The 12750-nt window shown below is 31.8% G+C and overlaps 1 pseudogene; it reads right to left on the reverse strand.

Annotated features, from left to right (window-relative positions):
* Nucleotides 1-639: 639 nt before the first annotated feature.
* On the reverse strand, nucleotides 640-4656 carry LOC7489726 (uncharacterized; annotated as a pseudogene).
* Between the last annotated feature and the right edge of the window lie 8094 nt (nucleotides 4657-12750).

Here is a 12750-nt window from a genome sequence, read left to right on the forward strand (position 1 = left end):
CTTTCTTTTCATTGTTACGGTGTTTAAACTTGCACAATTTGATGTAACAAAACAAATATACAGTAAAAATATTTTACAACAGGAAAAATATTTCTTCTAAGTAAAAAAAGAGCCTTTTGCCTTTTCTTCTCTAAGTTAAATTATGCATCACAAGAGCGTAATTTCATACCTCTTTAGTATTTTATTAAAAATGTTTCAAAGTGTTTACATTTTAATCTTTATACACATTATTCTAAAAAAAAAAAAATAATCTTTATACACATGAAGCATGTGCCAAGAGACCTTGTTCCATAGCAAAAAAAAAAAAGTGATAGAAAAATTATGTTAAGTACAGGTTAGTCCCTAAACTATCAGTATAGTCATAACTGGATCCTTAAATTTTAATTAGATCATTAGGTCCCATACTAGGATAAAAAATGAAAGTAAGGATTAATTTTACAGTATTTTAGTATTTTTCTTCCCCACACAATGGTTATGAAGGGTAATATGTTGATTAAAAGTTCAAAACCAGTTAATACTACTAGAAATCTCGAGAAAAAATCACAAAATTGTGTGTGTGTGTCTACATATATATATATATATATATATATATATATATAGAGAGAGAGAGAGAGAGAGAGAGAGAGAGAGAGAGAGAGATAAATTCGTAACTGGAGGTGCACTAAAAAATCGAGAATTGTTCTCAGGAGTCGGAGTAACCTGTGCTTGTCAGAGTCTAAGGGTACAAAACGTCCTTGACTGTAATGTAAGGATTTGGACAAGATTATAAAACCCAGGGACCATCACAAACTGTGTCATCAACAACAATTGTTCAGTAATGTCATCTCTAGCTTATGTAGTAGTAACAGTAGAGAGACTAACAGAGGTTAAACCATTCACTGAATCAACTGGGAATTATTGCATCAATGTATACGAAACAATTACCACAACCAAATCCCATATTGTTCAAGCCCCCTGTTGTTAACATATGTCTACATGATCCCTGTACTGAATCCCAGCAATCAAATGTTGATAGCAGATTCTAGGCAGGATCAGATATCAAAAGGGAGAATGTTTTATCCATGTAAAAGCAACCTGAAACTAAAATCATATGGCATTACTTGTACTAACTGCGAGAGCGGATCTCTTCCCCTTCTCTCAAGGCATTTAACTGCTTCGTTCCTCAGTTCATTGGGTAGCTGCAGACATACCCAATCAAGCAAAGATTTCATGTCCTTTACAAAATCTGGTAGATACCAATCCAACAGTTTAGGAATTATTAACTTGTTTGTCCTTGATATTCCAACTGTTGCCTGTAAATAGTCTCGCTTTGCTGCTTCTAGCTCTTCTTCAACTTGAGAGGCTGTGTAAACTCTTACCTGCATTTCTGTATATATAAACATTAGTACATTTACCAACGTATATTCACAAAGATGAAACACAACTACAAGTAATCTTTGGATTACATCGTCAACGATTATTCTTGATTCTGATAATGATGCACTAAATGAGCAGCTTCTTGGTAATTTTTTCGGGAAAAAAAGAGAACGAAATGGTGAGGTGACCAAGTTTGTGTACCAAATTCATAGAGAAACTTACAGCAGGGGATGACCAGCTTCCATAACTGGGTGAAAATGTAACCAAAGGCTCAGACCACTCGAATCCGAAAATGCCGCGTGCTTTCATTCTATCACATTGAAGAAAGCATCTAGTTAGCATCAGAGCTACAACCATTTCAGGAGTCTCGGGTATCCCATTCTATAAAATCGCCTGAAATATCAACGGTGTTTGCATGTTTGCATTTCATATTACTAATCTCTGGCCTATCATTTAGTTTTGAGAGAGATTTTACATTCATCATGCATGAATTATAAGTGTTTATCCAGAAAGCAAGCTTTTGCTGATGGGTAAGACCCTCTGAATTTGCAGGGGCATGCTTCCCTAGTAGAAACCTGAGCATTATTGAAAACACATGAGTAAAATACAAACCATAGCTGCTTGAACTTTAGGTGAAGTAACGCCCAAAACTTTAATCTCTGGAGCAAAAACAAGGCATTTGTTTACGGTTGAGATCTATTGAGCTAGCTTCAATTGTATAAAGATGCTTATAAGGACCAATATCTCTAATCTTGAACTCTGCAGAGATGCCATGGGGATCCTGAATTTCATTCCCTCCATCACCAACAGGAGATGACAAAGCCGCTCTTGAGTTCAACAGCTTTGTCATTCAATGTGCTCATCCTCAAGAAAATGCTGGACAAGCACTTCACTATATCCTCCGTTACCTTGTTTGGCGTGATGTTATTTTCGGATATTCGAGCTGAGCAATATAAAAATGATCATCAACTACAAAGACCATAATGTAATGTACGGCAGGTTCCTCATAAAAACTGGTGAGTAAATATGTACCTGTAACTTAGAAGGCTCCATGCTCTTCTCCACGGATTCCCGCTTGTTTGGTGTTCTCTTCACTGGAGTCATGATTTTTGCCAGCTTCTTACCCGGAGATTGCTTAACTTTTGCAGAAGCAATACATGATCGATTCTCCTTTCCTTGTTCATCATCCACAAGAGAAGAAGGAGAATTGGGTTTACCAGAAACATGGTTTCCTCCATTTGCTGGCCTATTAGAACTCTGCCCCGAGCGCTCAATAATAGGGTCAGAGGGAAACAGCCTTCTACTTGAAGCGCATCTAGGTAGAGAAGGTTGAGGCCTTGCTGCAAAAGTTGCTGAGTTGGTGTCATTAAGAGAGAGTGATTTTGATCGTGTATGTTTTGGTCTAGTAGTTGATGGTTGGTTATCAATGGCATCACTTGAATTCTCCACATTCTTCTTGGAGGAGATGCAGACAGCTTCTTGATAGAGTCCTTGTCTAAAATTCACAACTTGCTCTTCAAGCCGAACAACTTCCTCTTCTAATACAGCTACTTCAGCAAGTAGCTCTAACATCTAAAACAAAACAAATAAGTACCCACATTAATTACTGTTTATCATTAAAAAAAAAAAACACCTCTAAGAGATACAAAACTTGGAAAAACCGAACATTGATTTTAAGGAATTTATACTAACATATAGAGGCAGATAAGGGGGTAAGCGAGGTAGAGCTCCCAAAGGCCTAGTAAAAGCTCTCTCGAGTGCTCTATGAACATTCTCTTCATGTCTAAGCTTCTTTTTAAGCTTATCAACCTGAACAAATCGATATTCAATATAAAAACAACTCAGCTCTAATTTTAATAAAAAGAATTGGAATGGTTTTGTAGAGGAAAATTAATTTAAGTACATCTTGTAGCAAGGCCAATTTCCTTTCCCTGTTTGCTTTACGCCGGTTAGCAGCAGGTTTATGGGCACCAACTGTTATGCTCCCTTGAGTCTCCATCTTCTCCTTCTTGATAAATTCAATATCAATTACAATAAATACATTAACACAGAATCAAGCTTGAAGAAGAAGAGTCCAATAAAGAAAAAAAGCAAAAAGAAGAAGCCATATATATTCTTTTCTTGAGATGAGTGAAAGAACCCAAAGCAGATTTTTGGATCCAAAGTACTTACTTTTTATGGTTTTGTAAGAGCTAGAAGCTTAATTATCTATCTATCTTTAATCCAGTTTCTTATAAAAATTGGTTGAAAAGCTAAGTTACAAAGATTTGCAAAATTAAGCCCATATTTAACCATTTGAAAAATTGAAAGAAATCATTTACCAGATAAAAAAAAAAAACCCTTCAAATTCCTGAAATATAAGAGAAACAAAAACAAGAAATATAACTCAAAAAGAAGAAGAAGAAGAGTGGCAAAGAAAAAGGAGGTTACTTTATTAGTATCATGGTTTAAAGGAGCTTTCATAGCCTGAAGAGCAGTGCGGACTCTCGTGTTCATCTTTTTGATTGATCCCCACTTGAAAACGAGATAACAATGGAACCAACTTTCTCTATATCAACCTGCAAACAGAAAAGCAAATCACATGCACACCAACTCTCTAGCTATCACGCGTTAAAAAGATAAGGAAAACATTGAGAGAGGGAAAATAATGCAGAAAACAGTACCTAGCTAAGCTTTTTTTTCCTTCTTTTTTATAGAGAGCGGGAAAACTTGAAAGCGAAGAGGCCCAGAAACAGAAACAGAAAGAAATGCCTGCAGGCAGCTAGCTAGCATCGTAGTAAGTAGAGAAGCATTTGTTTAGTATTAGAAGTAGCTGCTTATTAGTATCTCGAACAGTGTGAAAGAAAGAAAGCAAACAAAAGAGTGCACAGAACTGACAAGAACCTACGAGAATTGGAGCTGCTTCAAATTTACAAGCCATCCAATATCCCATAAAAGTGTAACAAATTTTAGGGGACAAACAAAACTCACCTCTTTAAATTTATTATTAATCAAAACAAGAAAACAAACAAAACCTGAGGCAGACACTTACTTGTACACTCGTTCCTTGTTGGAACTCTAAGTCATCAAACTCATGTTGTTTAGTTTTGTTTGTTCATCTCTTCCTTTGCATGCATTTGTAATGTAGACATGTAGTAGTCCAAAGCTGTTGGAGAGAAAGAAAGAAAGAAAGAAAGAAAGGAGTAGAGATGTCAAGTGGGAGAGTGGGGAGGTAATCTTTCAGCCATGTGTGGGTGTAGCAACTCGTTCTGTTCATCGGTATCTGACGTGCCTCCCTCTTTTATCCCTTTTTTTTTTCGTCCCTTCATTCATTCATTAACTTTTATCACATAGTACAAGAGCTGGGCGTGAATTGTGATTGTCCCTTCATTTAAGTGTGTCTATTCATATCTTGGCGTTATTATTTGAAAAAAAAAATACCATGAACAAATAATTAGGTTAAATTCTACCGTTTTTAGTAGTTACTAGTTCTTATGCTAAAATTATTTTAAAAATTTATTAAAAGTGAGAGGATTTTTTTGCAATGCTATAAATTAAGGTAAGATAATAAATCTTTAAAGCAAGATAATAAATCTTTAAAAGCTAACTTGACGTGAATTGATTTATTTAATAGATTTAAAGAAAATTTGAATGACTTTTTTTTATTTTCAAAAATTAATATTAAACGATAAAATTTAAAAAATAATAATAAGGTAAAAAATAAAAGAGAATGTCGAACTATGTAAACTTTTCAAACCAGTAATCCAGGATATTAGATAAAAAAAAATATATCATATATGGAAAAGCAGTGAAACTTAATTCCCAGCAAATCTAACATTGAATGATGAATTATCACTATTATTATTATAACAATTATTATTCTCATCGCTATTATTATCATTACTAATATTGTCACTATCATTGCAGTTATCATCATTATTACTATTATCAATAAGTAATATCATAATTATTATTAATATTATTATTGTGATCACTATCATTATCATTATTATCGTTGTTATTATCATTGTTGTTATTATTATTGTTTTGATTATTATCACCACCACTATAACTAATATTACCATTATTTTTATTCTTATCACTATCATCATCATTATTATTGTTATAACCATAATAATAATAATAATTATTATTATTACTACTACTACTATTCCTATCGCAATTGCAATCATAATCACAATCATTATTACTATTACTATCATCATCATCATCATCATCATCATCATCATCATCAACTATTATTACTACTACTACTATTATTATTACTACAACCATTATAATAAACTTATTATTATTATTATTACTACTACTATTACTACTACAACTATTATTACTTTCACTATTATTACCACTACTACCACCATCACCACTGCCACTATTATTATTATTATAATTATTATTATGATTATTATTATTATTATCATCATCATCATCATTATTATTATTACTATTATAAATATTATTATCACAACTATCATCATCATCACTATTGTTACCATCATAATAAACTATTATTATTATCATTAACATTAACATTATAATCACTATTTATAGTATTATTATCATTATTATTGTTACTACTACTACTACTATTACAACCACTACAATTACTATTATTACTATTATTATTATTATTATTATTATTATTATTATTATCAAAATCATAAACTAGTTTTGAATGATAAAATAAAAAATCATAAGAACTTTGACAAAAGGGCAAATAAAACAAATAAGAAATCAAACGAAAAAGGACCAAACTAAAATAAATATTATTACTATTGGAAAAAAAAACTATAAATTTAATTTGAAGGGTAAAATTAAAAACTAGAATTTTTTTTGACAAAAGAGCCAAGGGGACAAAAAAATCAAAATTAGAAGGACTGAATCGAAAAACATCATACACACAAATTAGAATTGAAGGACTAAATTGTAAACAAATAAAACTCTAACAAAAAAGAAAATGACCAAAATCAAAACTAAAAGGATGTATTCTGAAATACCAACCAAAAAATAGGGATGGATTTAGGAAGACTGGAACTATAAAAGGAATAAAAATAAAATTAAAAATTAAAAAAATAAGGACTAAAATGAAAAACAAAACATATAAGAAATTGTAATTGAAGGTGTTACATGTGCCACCTAAATGGCCAGGCACCACCCACTCGCTGACGTGTGTGGAACTCGTACCAGCATTTTTTAATTAAAAAATTAAAAACAAAATATGAAAATACCAAAATGCCCCTATGACCTTTTTAATTACACAAAATACCTATGTGAAAATACCAAAATACCTCCAAAGGCAAAGCTTCTCTTTTGTTTTTTCTACGGTTAAAAATGTTCTTTTACTGTACATGAAAAGTGGAAAAACTAGGAACACCCTTGTTTAGTAGCTCAACATTTTTTTTTATCTTGGGGGGCAAAGAAGAATTTTTACTATGTAAAAAAATTTAAAAATAAGCATACACCCCCAAACAATCTTTTAATGATCACTAAGCCTGAGAAAAAGACCAAAAAACCCTAGCTCGATGGCTTAAATTCTATTCACTCAAGAGTAAAAAGATAATTTTACTGTAGTAATCCACAATAATTTATGTGTAGAACTATAGTGAAACTCGCACATGTTTTAGCTTTTCTTTTAATATATCCTGAACTTCAAACCTTCAGACACATAACCCTTCATACTTCACACACTGAAGAATTTAGACTTTCAAATCTTATGATGGCCATACAAAAGCATTGAAAATTAAATATATTAAACTTAAGACTCCATCAATACGAGATGTTAAGTGTGAAACTTTGTTACTATTATTGTTATATGTAAATTCTTAAAAGTTAAAAGCTAGGGGTGGGGTAATTAAACTAAATACAAGTTTAATGATATTAGTATTTAATAATAATAATAATTCCTGGAACCTCATCTATCCATTAATGTTTTGGATTGAATTGTTATTTGAATTTAAATTTTTGAATTGAATAGTTATTGTATAATGACTATTTTTAGCTGATTTTGATTTAAAAATAATGTTTTATTAAAATAAAATCTAAAATGTATAGGTAAAACACTGCAGTAATTCATAATGTTTTGGTCTTTTCACACATGGGTAAATTAGTCATTACCATATTGATGAGGTAGATAAATCTTTTCACATTTTTTATGCACGGTTAAAATACTCAACTACCCTTGGTATAAAAAAAATTTAAAGCTTCCTTGCATGGCCTTTTTCATCTTTTACTCTTAGTGTTTTTTGTTTTACTTAGAAAGACTAAACGACACTTGATCTTTTAGTAAATATAAAATATTAATAAAAAAACAATGGTTATGGACGCTGCCTGGACCTTTCGAGCAGCGTGTTCAGTAGCCAAACGCCGCTTTCCACGATGGAATTGGAAGCGCGCCGACATCCTCTTATCGGTGGTACGACGATGTATGCAGCGACATTGTGGTTAGACCCCGATGAAATTTTTTCTTCTCTTCTCTCTTTTCTCTCTCTTCTCCTTGCTAAAGTATGAAATTGTCCTATCATTTATTTTTATATCTAATTTGGTCATCATTCTTTTAATTGCTATTTATTTTGTTTTTTTATCTTCTTTTGAATAATTGTTTTTCTTCTACTCCATCCCTATTATTTGATTTAATTTGATTTTCATATCAAATTTTGTTCTCATTTGTTTTATTTTTTTAATCCTTTTACTAATTGATTTTTATTTTTAATTTCATCCCTTAGAATTAATTTTAATTTATATTAATGTTGAATTTGATCCCCTTTCTCTTTATTATTGTTTGTTTTGTTTTGGATGCTTTTTTTTTAATTGAATTTGTTTTCCCAATTTTATCCCTTGGCATTTTTTTGTTGAGATTTTTTCTTCATTTCTTTTGCCTTTCATGGGTTAGCACTGACCTCATAACTAGGGTTGCGAGTCTTGAATTTTAACATGGGATCCCTTTGGACATTTTTAGGTCATTTTATAAAATTAATTTATTTTCAGTTTTATCTTTCAATATTTGATTTTTTCAGAATTGGTCTCCGTGGTTTCTTTTATATATATATAAGGTTATCTCAATCTTATGCCTATGGTTGCAGGGCTAGTGGGTTAATCCAATTTGACTCAATTTTTTTATTTATTAATTTTTTAGTTTCATCGCTGAGCTTTTTTTTTTTTGAGAATTTTGCATAATTATTTTTTGGGTTTGCCTCTATGCGGTTCGTCTTAACCTTATGACCATGATCACGGGTTTCAAAGGTTAATATAAGTTGACTTTGGTCTTTTTTAGCTCCTTTAAAATTGAATTTGTTGTTTTCCAAATTAATCCTTCAACATTTATTTTTTTGGGAATTAATCTTCATGTTTTTTTTTTACTTTTCTTTCTATAGAGTTATCTCAATCCAGTGTCTATGGTCACGGGGTTAGCATGTTGACCGAGGTTGACCCAGATCTTTTTTTTTTCATTTCTTTTGGATTGTTTGATACTTGTGTGTTGCGATGTTGCGGTCGCACAAATTAATTACCCTAGCTTAAATAAATAAAAAGATAGTATAAAGCAAGAAAGGAGTCGATCCTACAAGGAAGGTTTAGTTTAGATTTTTATGTTATACGATGTGCAATTGGGGGGGAATTGTGAAGTTATTTATGGCTATAGTAAACAGAAAGAAACAATCAATGTTAAATCAAAGAAAATCAAAATTTATCAAGAAAACAAACTTTGGTCACAAGTAAACGTCCACCTACAGAAATTAGAACTAATCATGGGAGCAAAATGTCAATTTATACTCTGAATATTTATCTTTTCTTAACTTGATTAGTTAACAGATCCGCTGTATAACTAATCCTAACCATCAAACAACCACAGTGTCCACACTAGTAATTTAATTCAATGGCAGCCTTGAGAACTAGATGAGTTGATTAATCTAGACAACATAATTGTCCGCAGTTCATGTTTGATTTGATCGATCGAATGTTCTCTCTAAGATTACTAATCTGGATCTGCCACAATTATTAATCTCAGTTGCTTCACAAGTTTATATACCACAACTCCGGTTTTGATAGCAAACTTGGCAATAGATTGTTCACAATAATAACTTAGAATCTGCTCTAGCAATTAAAATAAACAATTATAGGAAATAAGCATATGAGAATAAACATATTCATTCATCATATAAACTGAAAAGAAAAGGTAAAATAAATCTCACAGTTCTTGAAATCCGAAGGTTTATGTGTCCTTACAACTAAGAAAAATAATTAAGTCTTGCATGTCTGTTGAACGACTAATCAAAAAGAAAGAAGAATGCTTGAATTCAGGTTTGTGGAGGAAAGAGGTGTTTTCTCTCTCTTGGTTGGCTGTTTTCCTCTTTCCTTTCTCTCTTTCTTTTTATATCCTAAGAAACCTTACTCTCTTTTCTACAAAATAGTCATTTTCTAAGTAGACAATTTACATTTTTATTTTTCTAAAAAAGAAGAAATAGCCTTGCATAAAATCTTCAAGCTTTGACTTTTGATTTAGAGGAGCTAAATTGCCAAAATAGAGACTTGGATGTCAGTTTGGATACTTTGGGATGTAATTTTGATTTGTTTCTTCACAAAATTTGTCTGTTGACAGAATTCATGTGTCATCTTAGAAAAATCATATGAGCTCCTTTTCTACTGAAATTTGATAGGCTGATAGTTCTTCGAGTCAGGAATCAAAAAAATTGAGTTTTCATCAAATAGACTTCTGTAACTCAAGATATTCAAGTTGGAATGACCGAAGGTCAACACTGGCAGAATACAAGATTTAACTTTGAAGGCTCTTTCTCTTTTTATTTTTCTTGCCATATATGTACAGAAAGATATGAATGTTAGTTTTCTAATGCCACTAGAATCATTTCGTTTTGACTTTTAGAGCTCAAGCTCTGCACAAAACATCGATCAAAGGTCAAATCTGTCAATTAGGGGTGTTCAAAAAAACCGACCAACCGATTAAACCGAAAAAACCGAGAAAAAATTAACCGAATAAACCGATTAGAAATTTATTTACAGAAAATTGTATTTTTACAGACTCGATCAGAGAGAGAGAGAGAGAGAAGAATCATTTAGCTGAAGGTTTACATGGTTATTAATTTTAGGCTCCGTAGAATTAGTCGAGATGCTTGCAAACTAGCCTGGACACCTACATTAATAAATAAAAAATCATTTAGAATGTACGTTTATATTATGTAAACAATAAATGGGAGTCATGAGTAGTACAAGGTTAATTCTAATTTTAAACAAAGATTCTAAAAAACTATAAATTATGTAGCATAACTAAGATCACATAACGGCCCCTTTGAGAAAAAAAATATCCAGAGTTAATACACGCTGATATTTGCGAACTTTGAGCATAGTTCTCGATTAATTATGGAGCACAACTAGTTTTTTTTTTTTTAATGTATTAGCTTGTTCTTCAATATCTCCTTGTAAAGGTATTTATTTATATTTGCATCACACAGTCAGTATAAATAATTATACAGATAATTCCAGGAGAATTCCAATGACGAATCCTGATCATGATGGTCCCAAGCTGCTATACATATACATTCTGGCATGGTCCCAAACATATCGGTCACCCACCATGGAATTTAGGGCTCAAAGCAATGTGTGGCCGAAAGCTAAAAGGTGGAAGAAATTTAGGCCGTTTATATTGTTGGAGAGTGGTAAATGCCTTTAATTTTTCTTGTCCTGCGGTTCCGTATCTTTGCTGGCAGCAATATCGAGTGATCATATATTGGCCCGAAGTCCTGTGCCGAGGACAAAACTCCCACACGATAGTTGAAAGTCGATTTGAAAGGTGAGACGAGACATCTGTGCTTCCCTAGAACTCCCAGATGAATATCATTCCCATACGTACATTCGGTAACTACTTAAGAACATAGAGAATTCAGCTGTCCTTTGTTGTTTGCCCAGCCATAAAAAAATCATCAGAAAATGATAACAGGAGCAATATCTCCTATGGTTTACGTGATTTTGCATGTAAAGATCATAGAATCATTGATGTTAAGGAACTACTACTACTACTACGCTTCCCACCTTTTAGATTACGGTGTCACCTCTTAGATTATTGGGTTTGGCACTATAGTTGGAAAGTATTTTAAAAATAAAAATTAAATTTTTTTTATTTTTTAGTTTAAATTAATATGTTTTTTTTATGATTTCAGATCATTTTAATATGCTGATGTCAAAAATAATTTTTAAAAATTAAAAAATATTATTTTAATGTGTTTTGAAATGAAAAACATTTTGAAAAACAACTGTTAACACACTTTCAAAAACAACTGTTACCACACTTCCAAACAACCTCATTATCATCTACTTACCCTCCCCATAAATATAATCACCATCAATATATGATGTCAGTTTGAGATAATTACCTTCTGGATTGTGCACTAACCACCAAGCTGTGCTATACACAAAAAGTAGTTACCTTTCTTTAAGGGTGAGGAAAAAAACCAAAAAATCAAGAAAATAAAAAAAATAACTGAAAAAATCAAATCATGAAAAAAAACCGATTAGAATATTTAAAAAACTAGCGGTTCGGTTCGGTTCGGTTTCGGTTTCATAAGGATGAAATCGGTCAACTCTAACCGAATCGAACCGGTTCAGATTAAAAAAATACTATAAATAAAAAAGGAAACTTTCTAACCAAGTAACCTTAACAGCCGCCCACCTCATTCCTCACAGCAACATAGCCTCTCACAATTCACAAATAACACTCACAACTCACAAGTCCACAGTCACAAAAAATTCTTCGTTCTTCAATCGGTATTGTAAAATCTTCATAAGTCATTACCATATTTAGCAACATTAACCACCCCCACCCAAACTCACACAAGTGGCATGCCAAACCCAACCTTTCAATTTACATCTCCTAATTTAGCATCCCAGACTCCCAGTTAGTTTCTTAAGCTTTCATTTACCATGCTAGCTTACAACAGTTCTTAATTATTCTTATACATTTAAAAAACTCTTAAATGTAGATTTATAGATTGATTTTTCTTTTTATAATTTTGAATGCAGAAAATAACTTTAAATAGAAGCAGTAAAGTGGCTAATGAATTTGTATAGACAGAGTATTATCAGGATCTCAACTGTATTGACAGGCAACACCACACAGTATTACCATTGTTATGCCTAGCTACATATTCTAGTCCAAATCTTTTATTTCTTTACTATTTTCATACATCTAAATAAGAGCCTTCAATGGCCATCTCCCATGCAAGAACTTGAGATTAATAACTAATATAGTAGTGAGTCAAGAGTAACATCCCCTCTCCCCTCAAAGTTTTCGATTCTATTAAGACTAGCAAGTCAATTCTTAAGTTGAGATCTAGTGGAGCTATTGGAAGATTAGAGCTTTGGGAATATAATTTTTTCATTGAACAT

The sequence above is a fragment of the Populus trichocarpa genome, chromosome 5, assembly GCF_000002775.5.
Source record: "Populus trichocarpa isolate Nisqually-1 chromosome 5, P.trichocarpa_v4.1, whole genome shotgun sequence".
NCBI lineage: Eukaryota > Viridiplantae > Streptophyta > Magnoliopsida > Malpighiales > Salicaceae > Populus > Populus trichocarpa.